The sequence below is a fragment of the Rattus norvegicus genome, chromosome 11 (genome assembly GCF_021556685.1).
Source record: "Rattus norvegicus strain SHRSP/BbbUtx chromosome 11, alternate assembly SHRSP_T2T, whole genome shotgun sequence".
Classification (NCBI taxonomy): domain Eukaryota; kingdom Metazoa; phylum Chordata; class Mammalia; order Rodentia; family Muridae; genus Rattus; species Rattus norvegicus.
This window is the reverse complement of record NC_141544.1, coordinates 39,899,250-39,918,945: the sequence shown is the minus strand read 5'-3', so window position 1 is coordinate 39,918,945 and position 19,696 is coordinate 39,899,250. Positions and strand designations below refer to the sequence as shown.

At 41.6% G+C, this 19,696-nt stretch overlaps 1 pseudogene; it reads right to left on the bottom strand.

Moving 5' to 3' along the window:
• Positions 1 to 5,153: 5,153 nt before the first annotated feature.
• LOC134480964 (tricarboxylate transport protein, mitochondrial-like) lies at positions 5,154 to 7,901 on the bottom strand (annotated as a pseudogene).
• Between the last annotated feature and the right edge of the window lie 11,795 nt (positions 7,902 to 19,696).

The window sequence follows — 19,696 nt, the reverse complement described above, 5'->3', positions numbered from 1 at the left end:
GTATGACGTGTGCTTGTTTTATGTGCCCCTCTCTTTAAGGATAAGGCTATTAAAATCTATAGTTCAGATCTACCTACACTTACTCAGAACATTATCTTCTGTTTTTCCTCTCTGCTCAGGGTCTACAACAAGGATGAGGGCTGTTTAGAAACCAATTGAGTTTCAAAGTTTTGGGGGGAATGTCTTTGAGAATTGTGTAGAAATTTTGTTCCTTGCTAGAAATGTTGCATGTAAAGCCTACAAAGAGGTCTGTCCATTTTAACAAGTCTCAGACCAGTTTTGGTCTTAGACTTCTTTTACATGGGAAGGTTGAGGAACCCCGAGAACTCTTGCTTGAGTTGGACACATGCATATGTTATATTTGTTGGAAATTAAAACAATAGCACACTTCAAGTAACAGTAATAAGCAAACTAAAAATACTGATGTTTTTACAAAATATTTAGAAAGATTGTAAGAGGCCTATGATTAGGGCAGTTACTGGTGGTGCCCTCTGGATCAGGGAAGCTATACTCATGGCTTCTCAGCTGTAGGGTTGCCAACAGAAGACAAGCCCAAAGACCACACTGTTCGAGTGTTTGACTTTCCCGGGTGGATGAATGATATTTTATAGGTCTCCACCTCTGGATGAAGATTTATAGATCTTCAAGGCTACTGAAGGAGGGAGAATTTGTTTTCTCCAGGAGTAAGCCCCCCATGATGCAATATCCAATCTCAAGTGGTGAGCTCTACACACATGTAATAAAAGCAGCACTAAACAGGCTGTGGGCGTTATACACAGGCAACAATGATAATTGTAAAAGAGGAGGTAATGGATTGCAGAAGGAGTGGTGGTAGTGGTGGTGGGGGGTGGGGGGTCATGGGGAGAGTGTGGTGGGGGAAGGGGAAGTAGAAATGGTCCGAATACAGTACTCATGTGTGAAGTTATAAGCAAATAAAAATAAAAAATGTTTTTGTGAAAGATATGTTTTCCCAAATCGGTAAGAAAATGTTGGTATTACACTTTTCAGGTCTTAGCAGTATCTAACTTAATAGAAAATAAATTCTTTTCTCTATTTTCCCATGGATTTATTACAGTATGTTGTTTGGTTAAAATATGAAAGGAAATTCTGGCTTTATGAAGTTGCTTAAATGGAAAAATGTGAGAACCACAGAGACATCTTCAAAAGGTCTTAGAGGTTCCTAGTATCTTTGCAGCTTAAATATTTCATGAAAGAAGTAAGAAAGGAAAAATATACTATATCTCTATATATCTGTATCTTTATGTCTCGATGTATGTATATATGTATGTATGTATGAATGTATGTATCTATCTATCTATCTATCTATCTATCTATCTATCTATCTATCTATGATTGAAATGGGGTATTCACTGTGAACTTTTAAAAAATTTCCTCTAATTCATTAATTTTTTTGTTGTACAAAAAGCCACTATGATTTTTGAGGCAGTGCCACAGGTCACCTTGTCACCATGCCAAAATCAGAACAAATAACAAACTTCCATGAGGATGGGAAAAGTTTCAAAGATCTGGTCAAATGTTTTGGCATAATTCATAAAACAGTGGGGCATATGCCATGCCATATACCTAGCTTTAGTCAAATGATATTTTCTCTGTGTTTAAAAAAATATCAAGACTTCTGTATAAATGGCTCTTCCTCAAAACTGGCCTCTTACTCCCTGATGACCTGGGCAAGAATTTCTCAGAAGTCAAGGCTGGGTGGGGAGTGGCACTTCCTAAGGTTTGGAATAGAAAAAAAAACCCTTGACTTCTAACAGATTCATTCAAAAAGGAATGAATTGAAGTTGTTCTTGCCAAAAGTTGCACAAAGTTCATTACAATTTCTTAATTAAGAGTAACACAGGGGTGAAGAAGGTGAAGGTTAGGCCTGGTTTTAAAGCTTTGAGACACCACCCAACATGACTCTGATGAGAAGTTGAGATGCAGTAAAGCCTCCCTGATGCTTACACATCATAGAGGTAAGTGATTTTAAGTTGCCAGCGTGTGATAATTAAATTATAACTATATAGAATGATTTTGAACAGAAGAACATAGCCAAGGGAAATTATACCCAACCTTCTCTAAGCTCCACTGTTGGTACCGACTGGTCTTTTTTGCATTTTTATTTTTAAAATTGTTAATAAAAAGGCAACTTACAAGAATTCACCGTTCTCTTTACTTGAGTACATGATACTTTTCTTTGTAATAAACTTTAGAAACTGCTTTTTAAAGAAACTAACAAAGTTATAGTATAATTTTTGAGCAGGATATTATCCTGTGTCTATGAATAATGACTTTAAAGGTTGTTACAAGTGACTTGCATGGGACAAAGGGGAACAAATGTCCAGGAAGCCTTAGATCCTCCAAGGAAACTGTGTCCCCATTTCCTTCCTCCTCCCATTCTGAGGGATGTGAAGGGAAGTTTGTGCTGTTCTCCTGGGAGAATAATTCTGTCATTTCCATTAGGAAGATGATTTATTGAAGGTACTTCCTTTTTTTTTTTTTTTTTCAGAATTGGATCCAAAAAGGAAAAAAAAAATCATGGCAACGTGACGGTGTTCTTCCTTTGCAAAACCCTTCTGTGTTAACATTGTTATAATTTGTCTTTAATTTGAGTCACAGACACCTCCCGATCCCTGCTGTAACCTTATCTAGTAACACGGCAGTTACTACTGTGCACTGGTTGTTTGCAGGAGTTTGAGGGTGAAGTACAGGGGGCCACAGCTCCCCAGTTTCCGACTAGAGATCATTTAGTCTCTAATAGATACACCCTAGGGCCATCTCGAGGTAGCCCGAGGCTGAGGAGTTTGGGACTCAGTTGTTAAAAGTGAATTTGACTGCAGCTGGAAAATAATTTTTTAAGAAGGCGTACGGCGAAACATTTTGTTTTCACTTACCGGTACTTTTGCAAGCCTTCTTTAGTCCTCATTGAACTTCAGGGAACTTCTGACAGTTCAGTGAGTCTTTTAAACACCACGTGTCTGCATCCCGACAGGGGCCAGTTTCCTCAAACCTACAGCAGGCCATTGCTGGTTTCTTTACTCCGGAGTTATTCACACCTTGTCCTCAAGAAAAGTAGATTTGTAGTCAGCAACCTGGTTACGGAGCGGCTTGGGTCGTGCTAAAACACGGATACTTCCTTCAAAAAACATTAGTGTGGCGTGGAGGAAGAGCACCACAGAGAGGAAGGAGGTTCAAGTTCTCATCTTGGACTCGTTCCGAAGCAGTCACGTGACATTAAGCCACTACTAGCCCAGCTCTGTATTGCCAGTGAGGCATTTTAGACAGCTCGCTCTAAAGATTTTAGATAGCAGCAAACAGTTCATAGACTGCCCCAATTACCTGGATGAAAACGTTTTACCACAGATCCGAAGTTAAAGTAGCTGTGATTTGGTTTTGGCTCAGCGAGAGTCAAGTAGTTTAACGGATGCGTGTACGGGTTTTCACCACTCTCTGAGAGATGGGATGGACACCGTTTCGTTTTTAGGAAATTTCAGCCATGCATGGCCTTTAGCACTGAAAAAGACTGAATTCTCAACCCATGTAGGCTTCTTTTCAGCTCTCTGACCTCAAGTAAGTTATTTCAGCCCTTTGCAAATTTTCTCATTTGCAAATTAAGAGGCTGGAGGAGATCAACGTTTCTCTAATGTGGACCCACGGTTGAGTTTGGGGAAAGAGTAAAGATAAACAACGGTCTGTCCTGCCTCATCTCTGATGCTTTCTACAGAATCAGTCACAGACATTGGTCGAGGACCTCCAATCCGGCACAGGCTTGTCTGTGGTAGGGAACTGTATTACAATCAGTGCCTGGTCAGCCTGTCACTGACCAGTCTGAATAAATACCAGCTGTAGCCACGCCAGATTCTGGAGGGCGACGGAGAGCTTGGGTATCAAGTCTGTGTGTGTTCACTGGTAGATTCAGAAATACATGGCAATGTTTTCACAATGACTTGACTCTAGGTACCTGTATAAGCTCATTATTGAGCCTTCTGAAGTGGTCTCTCAAAGTGTCATAGGACAATAACAGCTACAACAATCCTAGGGACATTACCATGTCTGGTTCATACAGTTTCGGAGGATCAAGTCCAGTGTGCTGTGCGTGTTAGGCAAATACTCTACCAGTTAGGCTACATCTCACACTGAGAAGTAGATTCTTTTCATCCCAAATGCTGCCCTCCTCCTGGTCCTCGTCTCACAGAGTCCTTGCCCCCTTCCCTGCCTTTGCCTCTGAGAGGGTGCAGCCCCTCTGGGTGTCACCCCCCCCTAGTGCACAAAGTCTCTGCAAGATTAGGTAATCCTCTCCCTCTGTTACATATCTGCTGGGGTCTCCGTCTTACCTGTGAATGCCCTTTGGTTGGTGGCTCAGTCTCTGAGAGCTCCCAGGGTCCAGGTTAGTTGGCACTGTCACCTTCCTGTGGGGTTCTCATTCCCTTCAGGGCCTTTAATCCTTCCCTCAGCTCATCCCAACTCTTCTATAAGGGTCTCCGACCTCTAATCAATGTTAGGCTGTGGGTATCTGCATCTGTTTTGGTCAATTGCTGGGTAAAGCCCCTCAGAGAACAACCATGCTAGGCTCCTGTCTGTAAGCCTAATAGAATGTTATTAATAGACTCATGGATTGGTGCTTGTCAAGGGATGGGTAGAAGTGGCTTTCAAAAAAAAAAAGAAAACAAAAACAAAAACAAAAAACAAAACAAAAACAAAACCAAAACAAAAACAAAAAACAAAAAGAAGAAACAGGAAGAGGAGAAGTGACTCCTTTCATTCCTCCTTTTCTTCCTCTATTTCTTTTTTTAGACAGTCCTCAACAAGTGATGCTTAAAACATAGCTTCTTCAACATTTCTTGGGAAGGGGATTTTGATATGAAACATATATTAAAGCATAATACCTTTTGAGAAATACTGAACTGAAGTTCTCCCTAACTCTAAAATTCTAGAAGTACTTCAATACTCTCACTTTTCTTGTTTGCAATATTTCCCAAACTTAATTCTAACAAAAATTGGACTCATTGTATGTCTTTGAAGTGTCAAAACTTGAAAATTGTCATTAGAGATTTCATTTTAAATCAAAGGATATTAAATTAGCAGTAAATTAAGAAGAATCCACAATTCAATGTGTTTTGTATGAGTTCAAAGATTCTTTTAAATAGTTTGTGTATATTTTATAACTATTTTTATTGTGTTCTAGTTGGGCTCAAGCATTTTTCCTTATTCTCTTTGAAACAACGAGGAAAAGAGACAAAGTTATAGAACTCCGATTTCATCTGGACTCTATAAAGTTGAAGTATTTTTTTCTGATTTGAATAAAATACAAATAGCTGTTATTATCTTATACGTTCAAATTTTTAGTTTGGACTTCCTGTTTATTTTATGGTTTCCAGCCCATTGAGTATGTTTGATTTCTTTCTACTTGCTTGCTTTCTGTTGAAATGATTTATGGCTCCAACAATTATATTAGTGGAAAAACATGGAAAAGTGGAGAAATGAAAACTTCTATTTTTATAATAGGATGGCTTTTTTTAATACTTCAAAAAACTTCAGATTTCATGATTTTCCATTTCTGGTGAGATGTTTGAATAGCTATGGGTCTCAGATTTTCAGGCGAGCCTCAGCCTAACTTCTTTGCCATATTTACTTAAAAAATTACCTTTCAAATATTTAAAATTAAATGGAAGTTTAAGAAATTATGCTTAAAATTGTGTGTGTGTGTATGTGTGTGTGTGTGTGTGTGTGTGTGTGTGCACGCGTGCATGTGTGCTTGTAATAGAAATAACATTTGTGGATCAGAGAGATGAGATGGCTCAGTGAGTGAAGTTGCCTGTTGCCAAGACTGATTATCTGATTTCTATCCCAGGAACCCACATGGTAGAAGGGAAGAACTGGTTCTTACACGTTGTCCTCTGATCCCACAGGTACATCATGGCACAAACTTGCCTGTACATATACATGTACCCCGTTAAATAGTCAACATTATTAAAAATTAACAAAAGAAATATCTCTTGCACAAGACTCAAATGTATTTGTCATTTTAGTGGAATTTTAGAATGAAGATTTACTTTATGGTAGAAATTTCTTGATAAAGTTTTCATGTTGATTGGATGAAACTTAAATATGAGGGGGGTGTTTTGTGGTGGTGGTGGTAATGGTTGTCTTGTTGTTTGTGGTGTGTGCTTGTGTGTGTGTGTGTGTGTGTGTGTGTTTGTGGTGTATGTGTGTGTGTGTATGTGTGTGTTGGGATGTGAGAGTCAACAGGATTGGAAATTGGTTCTCTATACTGCAATGTGGGTCAGCTTTGGTTATATTTATCTTTTGTGTCTACCTTCTTTTTTTTTTTTTTTTTTACAACAGGATCCAGTTTATTCTCCTTGGCAAGGTGGTCCTGAGAGTGGCCAGTGCCACCCTGCTCTGAGCAGAGACTGGGAGGGCATGAGGGCCATTTAAAGCCAATGGCGGGAGAGGCAGGAGGGCCTATAGCCCCTGGAATGTGGTGAAGCCAGGCGGAAGCTGAAAGGCAGCTTTGGTAGGCCAGGCCAGGACGCCCTTGCTATAGGGAGTGGAAGGACTGTGACCTGACCATGGGTCCAAGACCATGGACCAGGGCACATAGGACCCCATGAGGTGGGGCACAGGGTCACATGATATAGAACATGAAACAGGCACATGGCTCACAGGCAAGCACATGGGTAAATTAGCACATCTTCACCGGTCAAAGAGACACCCAGCCACGGCCAGGCTGGACACAGATACAATAGTAGTGTTACACATAGACCACATGGGAGTACAGAACTAAGGAACACATGACAGTCTCACTATGACACACCAGGCCACAGAACTTGAGGGACAAAGGAGGGGGCCCTTTGGCACTACTGCACTGGAATCATCAGAGTAGGTGGTGAGGGTCTGGCCTGGAGGAGCTGGGACACCCCACTGTACCCTCCAGGGTTAGTCTGTCTGCCACACTTTATTAAGCAGCTTCACCACTTCATCATAGATGACGAATATGATGGCCACGTCCAGGCAGACTCGGCCCAGCGGGGAACGGTGCCCTTGTAGAATGCCTTGGGCCCTCATTCTTCAGGATCTGCATGCCACAGTCCAGCGTGTTCCCGTATTTGTGTGCCTCCAGGCCCTGTATCCTAGTCTGGATCACATCCAAGGATGTGTTTCCAAAGACACTGGCAGCACCCGCAACAGCTCCAAAGATCCCCGTGATCAGTGGGTTCATAGGTTTGTTGTGGTTGTCTCCTTGGTACCAGTTGCGTAGGGAGGTCGCGACGAAGAATCGGATGGGTTGGTTTGAGCCCTGCTTTAGTACAGTAGCTGTGAGGCCTTGGTATGTCTCCTTTAGCCCTTGTTCCAGAATAATCTCTCTAACCCCGTGGAAAAATCCTCCGTACTTGGGGTTAGAGGAAGTCTGGTCATGGCTGAATTTCACCTTGATGGTCCCCATGGGGCACATGGCTATCACTGCTTCTGCCTTCATGTTGTTGCTGAGGAACTCGAACATCTCAAACCTGACAGCCGCCTTGGGGATGGAGCCATAAAGCAAGGAGCTGAGGCCGCGGTACAGGCCCAGGATGCAGCCTCGGTACAGGCCCAGGATGGCAGCCGACAGTTCGTCGCACGCAGTCCCAGATGCCCGGTACCGAGGCGGACTCGAGCTTTCATCTAGCTGCAGTTGAGTCTTCACGTATTCAGTCGGGAAGGTGATGCAGATTTCGATGCCTCCAGCCAGGCCACCTGCTAGGATCGCCTTCCCTGGGTGTGTCAGTTGGCTTTCCCAGACCCAGGCGAGGCAGAGGTCAGAGCGCGGGGTGCGCGAGGCGCAGCCATGGCGGGCAGGAGGAGGGCGCTTGGAATCAACTTCTGGTCGAGCCTCCTCGAGTGAGGGACACTCCGGAAGGGCGGGAAGGGCGGAGGCTACTGAGACCGCGACGGGTTCTGGTCCAGGTCCTGGTTCCTTTCCTGCAGTGTGACTGTTCACTTGAATCGATTAAATTTCCTGTCATGCTCACTGCTGTCCCCTTTGTTTTGCTACTTTCTTCCTGAAGCAGAGGTGATGAAAAGTTCAGACTGTTGTCCTTGTAGTACTTTGAAAGCCTACTTAGGGAACTTTTGATATTTAAGGAGACAGAATGGAAAATATAAACTGGATGTTTTCATATACAATATTTTTGACTATGGCAGAAATCGTGTAGCTCCTACGGCTCAGTTGCCAATTTAACGCATGAACTTTCTCCTTAGCCTCACCAGCATAATAATGGTGCCTTCTAACTCATGCCTGGATATTTCTAGTGTTGGAGACTCAAAGTTTCCAAAAGGTCTACTAGAAATATCCTTTAGTGAGATTAAAGTGTGTTTTCTGTCATTTATAGCAGCTGTTGGTCATTGTGTGTGCAGTTCTCTCTGTCTCTGTCTCTCTGTCTCTCTCTCTCTCTCTCTCTCTCTGTGTGTGTGTGTGTGTGTGTGTGTGTGTGTGTGTGTGTGTGTACACAGACAGTTGTATTGTGTATCCAGAACCATTTCTGTGGTTCAGCCTTGAAGTGTTTGATGACATTGAGTGTGTTCATCTGTTCTCATTTTCAGGCTAAATAACTTCAAATCCTTTCAGTTATTCCTTACGGTCAATGACGTTAGCTGAGATTTTGAGTGCTGTCACATACATCGTTTCAACTGATTCTCAGGACAACCTGTCAGACATGTAAGGGTTTGTGGAATGCTGCATTCACATTGAGGAAATTGAGGGGCAGCAATTGCTCAGGGGCGCTGATAATTACATATTTTTTATAACCTTTTCATGGCCATCTCTTCTTTTAAGTTTTAATATTTGAAAGAAAGGAAGGGGTTTTAGCTTAAGCATAATTTGATGTAATGCAATTTTACTAAATTCAATTTAAAGTGCCTTAATATTTAACCAAGCACACACATACCTTAGTTTTGAAGGCCTTAGTTTTTAACTTGTGACATGTAAGGTAAGGACAGGAGAGAAATAATTAATTTTAGCTATTTTGTGTTTGTTAAAACATGAAGATTAGATCTTCATGCAGCTAGAAAAAAATTCTAAGTTCATTTGAAAAACTATTTATACCATTTCCTTAAGTATATCTGTTCTTCCTCCCACTCTTTCTAATTTCTACAGTTTTTATTTGTGTTGCTCTTTTCTCTCCATTGGTTATTCTGAATAATTTACTAATGAGCTCAGAAATTTCCCAGTCACTTATTTAGGATCAAATACCAAAAGGATACTGCCTCTTTTTAAGTCAAACTGCACTTTCTCATGGGAAACGCACCTCCACCTGAGAGGTGCAGTCTCATTTGTGTACTTTGCCTTCTAAATGTTACCTTTCACGCTGTAATGAATTCAAGAGGAAGCCCTACCCTTTCCTCTAAATGACTCATGAGGTAATGCCTGACAGATTAACACTACTGAATGACTAATAGGCCTCTTTCTTGCTGGTAAGTTTCTATGCATTTCATCACATTCACTGGAATGGACACACCACAGGCTACAAGGCTCCTTCTAAAAATAGAATGTGTGGAAAGGATTGCTTCAAGATTCAGAAATCTCATTCAAATAAAGTTATTAGGTTGGGGTATAAATACCAGGACGAATGATGCCATACTTGAATGCTTAAGCGATAATATTACGTGTGGGTAGTGCCAAAAATTTAGGTCATTAACATCATTATAAAAGTATTCAAAACATATATCAAAATACGCAATGTCTCTATGAGCTATCTGATAGGAAACAGAAGCTACAACCCTATTTATAAAACAAAACCAGTTGCAGAAACATCGGTTACCTCGACATATCATTTTTTAAAAATGTTTCAACTAATTTTTGTGTGATGCTATACGTTGTATATTGTCCATGTTCACCCACCTCCCATATCTTATGGAAGAACCCCACATTCCAGGCCCACACAACTTTGTGTCCTTATGCATTTTTTCTTTTTTAAAGTCAAAATCTACTAAGTCCCATTAGTGCTGCCTAAATACTTTTGGGGAAATGGTCACCCACTGGAGTGTGTTAGACTTACCATGAGCCACGCTCTTAGAGAAAACTCTCTCTCTATCTCTCTGTCTCTCTATCTCTTTCTCTTTCTGTCTTTGTCTCTGCTCTTTCTGTCTTCATCTCTGTTCCTGTCTGTCTGTCTGTCTGTCTGTCTGTCTTTCTCCTACCCTTTGTCAATCACCTCTTTGTTCTGGGACTTTTCTGTCTTCACCTAGTGCAGTCACCTAATGACACCTGTGACACCTAATGCTGTCATAACCACCGTGAAGTCATGCACACAATTACCCTTTTCTGTCTAGAAACACCGTTTTGTAGTCATCTACTGCTTCCGCCTCTTACAATCTTGCAGCCTCCTCTTTTGAGAGGATCCCCGATTCTTTGGAGGACTATGTGATATAGATATTCCATTTTCTCTGAATGTTGCCCAGCTGTTAACCTTTGTTCCACATATTGATAAAAGAAGCTTCCCTGATGAGAGTTGAGAGATGAACTAATCTATGAGCATTAAAAACTGTAGTCAGGGGTGAGGCCCCATAAGCAGAATAATATTAGTAAGTTCTTCCTCAGTCCCATGACCTATTTAGCCACAGGTTTGTGCCCTCAGTAACTGTGCCAGGTATGAGCTCTGTTTTGTGGAATGGTGTCTTTAATACAATCAGAAAGCAACCGATCACTCCCAGTGCTTTCCCACCACCATCACACCAGTGAGCTTATCTCGCCCAGAAAATTTACAACTGGACTAGATCAATCATTACGTTTGTCTTCCAACAGCTTATATGGCTACTTCCCCACACTCTGAGGTGAGCCAGTGCAGATGAAGCAGCCATGCTAACACCAGCTTGGGTTATCCATGTTCTGTGGCTCAAGTGTATACTGTCTTCATCAATAAGGACTCACTTTTTTTTTTAAAGGAAAGCAATCTTCTTTATTGTACACAGTAGAGAATATAATGCCTCAGCTCGGCAGGATATACACAGCCTTGTGCAGGGGAAATAGTTCAAATCTATTGGTAGGCTAAAGCCTTTCTGCACTGTAGACATCCACACTGGGGAAAAGAAACATACATGAAAGGGACCGCTCACCTTGACGGGGATGGCTCTCTGGGAGGTACAATGGTCCGGTGGGAATGCAAAGTGGCACTACTGTTGGGTGTCCCTTGATTGCACAACACCATCATAATAGGGGAGGGGCATCTCAGGCAACAGAAGATACTTCTCAATCATCCCAAAACAGCATAAATTCCTTTAAAAAAAACTAGAACAAACCCCAAACCAGTATAATTAAAGAGGAAAAACAAATAAAAAAGAACCCCCCCAAAATCTATATAGCATTTGCAACAAATAAATCTCTAGCCAGCTGGGGTAAAATATGCATGTATGTATAGAGTGTGTGTAGAATAGAAAAGCTATAAATATGCCGTGAAAGCATCCTGTCATTAGAGTGCAACAGGGGACAAAGGCAGTGGTTTTGCTTGTGTTCTTGGCTGTCCCTAAAGCTTGCCCTTTGAATTTTATCTGGAGAATCCAAGCCGTTTCTGGATTCGACACCCTCAAAGACAAATACCTTGACTGGGGAGTGGGGACAAGGAGAGACAGAAAAACCACCACGTGACTGGTGATTCTGATTCAATTCCTGGGAAGAGTTGGAAGTGGATTCTCCTTGCCATTGTGGCTGGTATGTGCAGAGTAGTATAGCAGTGCGTTCAGGTCAGCACCCATGAGAGCGAACTGAGTTATGACAATCTACATAGATCATGGACTCACTCTCAAGTAATAGGGTTAAACACTGTCTGATAGCACAGGCTTGCAACTCAACAAGCAAAGCTGGAGAATCATGAGTTTAATGCCAGCCCAATCAACTTAGGGAGGTCTTAACTGAAGCAGGCAGGCAGACAGACAGACAGACAGACAGAGACAGACAGACAGACCTGAGGTGGGTGGTGGTACAAGGGGCTATGGGATGTATATCAGTGATAGAGTAGCTTGCTGAAATTACACGGAGCTGTAGGTTCAATCTCTAATAGAAGAACAAAGAAAAAAGAAAAGAAAAAAAGCCTGAGGCAAAGATGCATGGGTAACTGACTACTTCCTTTTTGGTTATTAATCTTTAAAATTACTAAATAATGAAGTAAAGTAAAAGGAGGCAGAAGACAATCATGGGACTAACAATGGGAAGGAAGAGGGTGACAGATGACGCTAATATTTCAGAGGAAAATAGTGATATAGGGATAACGATACAAAAATACAATAACAATATATGTTTCTTTAAATGTCTGTTTTTTTCTCCATCTTTATTAAATTGGGTATTTCTTATTTACATTTCATTTGTTATTACCTTTCCCGGTTTTCAAGCCAACATTCCCCTAACCCCTCCCCCTCCCCTTCTATATGGGTGTTCCCCTCCCCATTCTGTCCCATTACTGCTCTCCCCCCAACAATCAATTACCTATGACATTAGGGAAGGCAAAGAAACAATGCTGCTATAATACTAAAATATTTGAATCACTCATCCTCACGTATTCAATTTAAAAACATTCTAAAATCTATTTTATAAGTACAGGTGTTTTGTCTACCTGTATGTTCACACATCACATCCATGTCTAATGCCCTGTGGAGGCCAGGAGTTGGTGTTGGATCCCCTAGGACTGGAGTTACAGATGGTTTAAGCACCCATGTTGGTGTTAGCACACAGGTTCCTTCTAGAGCAAACAGTGCTATCAATGGCTGAATCATTCATACAGTCCCTCATTCTATGTTTTACACGAAATAGCTTGTTCTATTATTATATCCACTTGTTAATAACGTATGTGAGGAGACACAAAACATCTCATTATTTAGGAATTTGAGGGGCTTACTTCATGTTTTTCAGTCAAGAAAGAGTTACTTCAGTTTGAATACATGAGGTTCTAGTACTTTTGAGAAGAGAGGTCAAGTTGCATTTTGAATGTGCAGGAACCCAGTAAGAAGCCCAGACTTTGGGATGGTAACACATACACATGAGATGGCTATTCATACAGTCATGCTAAAGGACAACCTAAAATATAGTCAAATATTCACAAGAGGAAAACTGTACGTTTAGTTTTAATATTGTTTTCACAAAGTCCAGTTCTCTGAGGTGAATTGTGACTGTGCTTTTCAGTCCTCCACATTCCATCTTCTCCAGTTCGCCTACCCGGCTTAGATAGAGTCATTAGGTGATTTTCAAATTATTGTACTTATGATAAGTTACTTTCACTTAACTCTCCACAAATAAGCAGCAGTGGAGGAAGGAGGATTATATCCAGATATAAGATGTAACATTCAGAGTGTTCTGTCCCAAGATTGTATGAGTTATAGTGTCAGACAATTGCTGTTTATATTGGGCGGAAAATTTTGTATCCGAATTATACGAGATGACAATGTAGATATTCTTCTGTAAGGGAGTAAGAAGGTAAGGGGTGTGCCTGTTTCTCCTCAGTACATCTGGGAAATTATTTCTATTTATCAGGAAGGATTTGGAAATTTCTTTGAAAAGTTAAAAATTTCAGAGAATTAATTGGTTGCTAGTAGACGGTTCCCTGTTGAAACAATTGAAAACTACAGGAAACTGTTTTGAGCAAAGGGAAAACCCTACCTGTCTCCTCCCTTTTTATTAGGTACTTGGGAAGGGAGGGGACAGGAAGAGAAATGACAGGTATTCACAATATTTGCCAGAATGGAATATAAAACTGAACACTATGTTCACATCTGAGCATGGTTGGTAATGGTTCTACTACAGTTGACCTTTAGAGGAAGAGATAAGGAAAGTTGGATCAGTTAGCTCCTGGGCACTAAGGCCGAGTTCCCACACCTTTGTTCTGAAATGTGCCAACCAGAGCAGATTAACAAACAGTTGAAGGGAGCTCCGTCTTTGATTTCCTTTGAATATTAGTTATTTTATTTTCCTTCTCAAAATCATGATTTTATTTTTACATTTTTATTGTTTGTTCTTTGACCATTTAAGAAAAGGACGTGTATATAATGCATTCATATTATTCTCTCCACACATTCTCTCTTACCTCCTTTTCAACTCTAACACACACACACACACACACACACACACACACACAGACATATAGACACAGACACACACATAGGGCACACATACACGCACACAGATGCACACACAGACAAATAGAGACTCACAGGCACATAGACACACACACATACACACGCACACACACACATAGGGCACACATACAGACACACACACAGATGCACACACAGACAAACAGAGACTCACAGGCACACAGACACACAGACATACACATAGACACATACACACTCATAAAGGCACACACACAGACACACACACAGACACTCACAGACAAACAGAGACACACAGACACACACACACACACGTTCTTAATATCATTCTTGTCACTGAAGGATGACTTGGAAGTAGCCAAGCTGTATTATAAATCATACTCAGCTCAGAACCAACAGGTCCATGTGTAAGTCATATATTAACTTTGAGGATGTGACCTCATCTTTCTTTGCTGGATTCTTACCTATAGCATGGAGATGGTTGCTTTGTATGTATAAGAAAGCATTCTATGTATTTAATAAATTTATCTACTTGTAATAATTTGGGGGAAATGTAGGTTTATGTCATTATGCAGATGAAGGGAGATACAAGATAAAACGAGGCCTGTCATTGGACGAGAAGGAAGGGTAGGAGGGAACAGAGTTTTAGAGATGGAGAAGCAGAAAGGGGTAGAGGCAACATGGAGGCAGATGTAAACAATCCTTGCCATGTGTCTCTACATAGAAACAGGTTGTTATGAATATTTCTTAAGAGATGGATTTCTACCGGTCAATTTATCTTATCTAGGTGGGCGGTTTATATCTTTATCATTTGATTGAGAGTTTATTTTGTGGATGTATTGTGGATTGAGAATTTAACATGTAAATCTGACTGCTAAATTACAACTTATTGAGTCTTGATTTTACCGGGTCGTTAGGAGTTTATACCTTAACTACCAGGGGGCGGTTGTGGGGAATGTGGGCAGAGTCCATGGCAGGGAACCACAATAGGCCAGCCAATGCTGGACTTCTAGAGCTCTGATTTTACTGGTTGGCTGGAACCAGAGAGGTAGTGTCTAGTAGAGAACTGCCAGGAGAGATGTTAACCAGAGATAAATTATGGTTAGTTCCATGTGGCCCTCTGAGGCCGGAACTAACTCTAGGGACCAGTGTGGCAAGGGGCTATGCTGACACAGCCCATGGACCACCAGGATCTGAGAGTACTTGGGGCCAACGTGGAGCTGCTGAGATAAAAGTGCCCTTCAGTGCCATGTGGCCCAATGGTGCTGGTGTCAGCACAGGATAAAAAGTTAAGTTTTTTTTTTTTATTAATTAACGCAACAGAAAAATCCAAACAAAAAATGACATGAAACAACAGTTTGCTTATCTAAGAAGGGAGACAAAGACATCTTTGGCTCTCTGGAACTTTCTGAAGACAATGCCCATGATGAGAGTAGTGTTAGCAATTGTCATAAATCAGTTTCAATAGTTACAGACTGTATCTTAAGAAACATTACCATCATACTCACTACACTAGCCCTTTTGCTAGGGAAAACTTGAGTTTTCAATATGTGTTATGATAACTATGTATTTACGTCTATTCAGTTAGTATTTAATTTTTTGACAATACAGGACTATCTCTCTCTCATTGCTCTCCTCACTACTTGTAAATAATTTGGAACTCAAAGCGTGGGTTTATATTCCTCCTTGATTTTAAGATTTGCATTTGTTTCTATAAGAGGTTTAATCTGTCCAAAGTAATTCAAAGTGACTGAATGATTGGGGAAAGAGTGTGAGAAATCCAAAACCGTAATGGTAAGAGATTGAATACAAGTCACCTCAATGTGAAGGTAACTTACTGTCTTTATGAGTCTTTGGAGCCAAGGGCATGGTGGAGCCTGACATTGAGAGGCCCCCGTGGTTTATTCCCTAAAATGGGCCTTGCTTGTGTGAGGAAAGAGAATCTTCACTCTGGCATCTCCTGCCCTAGAGATAGCGGAATGGTTATGGACTATGGTAACAGAGACAATGGGGATAGTAAGACTGTCACGGGCAACAACTTAAAAATACAGGACCAGACAGAGGTAGCAGGAGTGTTGAGGAGATGGGCTATAGATGCCCCCTGGGTAGTGGTCCATAAATGCTGCTATGTCCAGCACACCAAGGACAGCTTCCTAACAAAAAAAAATTGTATGATCCAAAATGACAATAGTGTGAACTAGCAGAAGGTATTTGTGATAGTGAATGTTTTACAAATAGATTTGAAGTCATGGCAATGATTTGAAATATAGAATAGAATTTGTGAATATATTTAACCCAAAGTCAAATAGACTGTCAATTCAGACTTTGTTTATTTGGTTAAAACATAATTATATCGTTTTCCCTCTCCTCATCCTTCCTATATCTTCCATGTCTGCCTGGTCCTCCCATCCAGATTTATTCCCTTCCTTAGCTATTGTTGGTATAAATAAATACAAATAAATAAATGCATGTGCTAGCTGGTTTTGTGTGTCAACTTAACACGAGCTGGGGTTATCACAGAGAAAGGAGCCTCAGTTGAGGAAATGCCTCCATGAGATCCAGCTGTAAGGCATTTTCTCACTTAATGATCAAGTGGGGATGGCCCAGCCCATGGTGGGTGGTGCCGTCCCTGGGCTGGTGGTCCTGGGTTCTATAACAGAGCAAGCTGAGCAAGCCAGGGGAAGCAAGCCAGTAAGGAGCACCGCTCCATGGCCTCTGCATCAGCTCCTGCTTCCTGCCCTGTGTGAGTTCCTGTCCTGATTTCCTTTGGTGATGAACAGCAACTTGCAAGTGTAAGCTGAATGAACTTCTTTCCTTCTCACCTTACCTCTTGGTCATGATGTTTTTTTTTTTAAATTAATTTGAGTATTTCTTATTTACATTTCGAGTGTTATTCCCTTTCCCGGTTTCCGGGCCAACATCTCCCTAACCCCTCCCCCTCCCCTTCTTTATGGGTCATGATGTTTTATGCAGGAATACAAACCCTGACTAAGACAATGTATACATTTCTGTTTACTTAATTTTTAAAATAAAAACCAATGAAAAATTACAGCGAGTGATCCGTACATGCTTTGTAACTTCCTAAATAATCATAAAATTTTGCTGTTATCCGGCAATCAACAGATTGGGAAAAGATCTTTACCAATCCTACAACAGATAGAGGCCTTATATCCAAAATATACAAAGAACTCAAGAAGTTAGACCGCAGGGAGACAAATAACCCTATTAAAAATGGGGTTCAGAGCTAAACAAAGAATTCACAGCTGAGGAATGCCAAATGGCTGAGAAACATCTAAAGAAATGTTCAACATCTTTAGTCATAAGGGAAATGCAAATCAAAACAACCCTGAGATTCCACCTCACACCAGTGAGAATGGCTAAGATCAAAAACTCAGGTGACAGCAGATGCTGGCGAGGATGCGGACAAAGAGGAACATTCCTCCATTGTTGGTGGGATTGCAGACTAGTACAACCATTCTGGAAATCAGTCTGGAGGTTCCTCAGAAAATTGGACATTGAACTGCCTGAGGATCCAGCTATACCTCTCTTGGGCATATACCCAAAAGATGCCCCAACATATAAAAAAGACACGTGTTCCACTATGTTCATCGCAGCCTTATTTATAATAGCCAGAAGCTGGAAAGAACCCAGATGCCCTTCAACAGAGGAATGGATACAGAAAATGTGGTACATCTACACAATGGAATATTACTCAGCTATCAAAAACAATGGCTTTATGAAATTCATAGACAAATGGTTGGAACTGGAAAATATCATCCTGAGTGAGGTAACCCAATCACAGAAAAACACACATGGTATGCACTCATTGATAAGTGGCTATTAGCCCAAATGCTTGAATTACCCTAGATGCCTAGAACACATGAAACTCAAGACGGATGATCAAAATGTGAATGCTTCACTCCTTCTTTAAAAGGGGGAACAAGAATACCCTTGGCAGGGAATAGAGAGACAAAGATTAAAACAGAGACAGAAGGAACACCCATTCAGAGCCTGCCCCACATGTGGCCCATACATATACAGCCACCCAATTAGACAAGATGGATGAAGCAAAGAAGTGCAGGCCGACAGGAGCCGGATGTAGATCTCTCCTGAGAGACTCAGCCAGAATACAGCAAATACATAGGTGAATGCCAGGAGCAAACCACTGAACTGAGAACGGGACCCCCGTTGAAGGAATCAGAGAAAGGACTGGAGGAGCTTGAAGGGGCTCGAGACCCCATATGAACAACAATGCCAAGCAACCAGAGCTTCCAGGGACTAAGCCACTACCTAAAGACTATACATGGACTGACCCTGGACTCTGACCTCATAGGTAGCAATGAATATCCTAGTAAGAGCACCAGTGGAAGGGGAAGCCCTGGTTCCTGCTAAGACTGAACCCCCAGTGAACATGATTGTTGGGGGGAGGGCGGCAATGGGGGGAGGGTGGGGAGGGGAACACCCATAAAGAAGGGGAGGGGGAGGGATTTGGGAGATGTTTGCCCGGAAACCGGGAAAGGGAATAACATTCGAAATGTAAATAAGAAATATTCAAGTTAATAAAAAAAAATAAAAAACAGAAAAGAAAAAAATTTTTGCTGTTATCCAGGGTTACCTGTGGTTCTGTGTTGGGTATTTTCAGAAATTCTGATTGAGTAGTTCAGATATAGGGTTAAAAATTTATATGCTTCAAAAGACCTAGATAAAAATCCCAGTCCGGGTTAAAAAGCACAGTTTTTTTTTTTTTAATTAACTTGAGTATTTCTTCTTTACATTTCGAGTGTTATTCCCTTTCCCGCGTTCCGGGCCAACATCCCCCTATCCCCTCCCCTTCCCCTTCTTTATGGGTGTTCCCCTCCCCATCCTCCCCCCATTGCCGCCCTCCCCCCAACAGTCTAGTTCGCTGGGGGTTCAGTCTTAGCAGGACCCAGGGCTTCCCCTTCCACTGGTGCTCTTACTAGGATATTCATTGCTACCTATGAGGTCAGAGTCCAGGGTCAGTCCATGTATAGTCTTTAGGTAGTGGCTTAGTCCCTGGAAGCTCTGGTTGCTTGGCATTGTTGTACATATGGGGTCTCGAGCCCCTTCAAGCTCTTCCAGTCCTTTCTCTGAATCCTTCAACGGGGGTTCTATTCTCAGTTCAGTGGTTTGCTGCTGGCATTCTCCTCTGTGTTTGCTGTATTCTGGCTGTGTCTCTCAGGAGCGATCTACATCCGGCTCCTGTCGGCCTGCGCTTCTTTGCTTCATCCATCTTGTCCAATTGGGTGGAAAAAGCACAGTTTTTAAGAGAGTCCATGTTGGAGCTGGAGAGATGACTCGGCAGTTAAGGGCACTTTTGGCCCTTGCGGAAGACCCTGACTCATTCCGATGACACACATGCAGCTCACAACTGCTTTTAACTCTAGACCTCAGGGACCCAATGCCCTATTTGGACCTTGGTAGGTACTGAGAATGCATGTGGTGCACATACAGGCATGCAGGCAGGCAAGCAAACACACACTTAAAATAAAAATAAGTAAACCTTTCAAAAGAAAGAGTTGACCTGATTGGCATTATGACCCGCTGCTTAGATGCTCAAGCTGATTGTTGGGTGGTTTTCATGGGTGAATGGCTCCTAGAT